Source organism: Acyrthosiphon pisum, chromosome A1 (genome assembly GCF_005508785.2).
Source record: "Acyrthosiphon pisum isolate AL4f chromosome A1, pea_aphid_22Mar2018_4r6ur, whole genome shotgun sequence".
NCBI classification, from domain to species: domain Eukaryota; kingdom Metazoa; phylum Arthropoda; class Insecta; order Hemiptera; family Aphididae; genus Acyrthosiphon; species Acyrthosiphon pisum.
The window spans coordinates 139,512,367-139,513,834 of record NC_042494.1 but is presented as its reverse complement, the minus strand read 5'-3'; positions in this window follow the sequence as shown (position 1 = coordinate 139,513,834).

Below are 1,468 nucleotides of genomic sequence, written 5' to 3'. Positions count from 1 at the left end.
ATTTTGTATACGTTTTTCTTCAATTTTATCAAAATTTATATCTCTTTTTGCCATATATCCTCGACGTCCTTTTTCTCTCCGAGCTAATAAAAACAACTTGTCTTCTTCGATATTAATTAAATTTAATGCATTTTTATGTGCTATATCAAATAGATCATCAAGTGTATTTATAAATTCATTTTCTTTTATTATTTGGCTATCTGACCGTCTTAATGTAATTTTTTTTTAAGTTTATCCATTTTGTATGTAAATCTTTAAGTTTTTTAGATACGTGGTATTCTTGTTTAGTTGGCATATTAGCCCTGACCCAAAATGTAATGACTTCACGTGCAGTTAAAGTAGAACTTTGTTGAGTAGAATAATTATTATCCAAATGTAAATTAAAAAACTTACATAATGTTTGACGATTTGATGGCAGTTTGTTCCCAAATATAGTTTCCGATGTTGATCCAACTAACCAAATATCTCGATTTTGCAATGAAGACTAGGTATAAATCAATATGATAATTTATTACATTATTCTTTAATTAAATATTGGTGTATAAAATACTTAGTCATAATGAAAATATTACAACAATAAGCAGATTTAAAAATATATAAAATAATCTTCTCTATACGTCCGTACACATAAATGTAATAAACAACACTAAACACTAAAATAGTACCGTCGTACCAGTATCAAAAGATGAACTGACTAGAAACTTAGATTACATTAATACAATATTGTTATCTATATAAATAATGACTGCATTACATACCTACTTAGTACATACCTTACCTATCTATTATTAATTTTTATAGTACAATTAGAGATGTAATAGCCTTAAAGATGTGATTGCCTTGAGCGACCATCAAATATTATTTGATTTGCACCAAACTTTCAACAAAGCATTTTTACACCAAATGGAACAATATTAAACCATGAGACATGATTAAAAAAAAAAAAAAAAAAATCACATACAAATGAGTGCCACCCTAATGTTTATGTCTAATTTAAAAAGTTTTTTTCCCTGCTTTTTGATTTTCAAAATTATCAATGTGATAAAAATTCAATTCATCGGTTCGTGCTCTTTCAATGTTTAAAATTCTTATATTTGTTAGACTTTCTTGAGAAATTGAATTTCGTAAATAATTTTTTATTAACTTAAGTTTAGAAAAAGAGCATTCTGCCGATGCAACAGTTACTGGGAGAAAAACAAATTATGCTGGCAGTAGTTTTAACTTTCGAGCTCATTGCTCATAGATTTTTTTAATTATTAGTAGAAAAAAAGATGCTACCTAATCGATGGTAAATACAATTAATTAATTAATATTATATTGTTCACGGTGTGCGCAGCGTAGATACTAGACAGTTCGGCTGGTTGTGATTAAAGTGATTATTTTATGGGAAATTAGGACTTATCAATAATAAACCTTTTATTTTTAAATAACAAATAAATATTTTAAAAGAAAAAAGTTCAAAATAGTT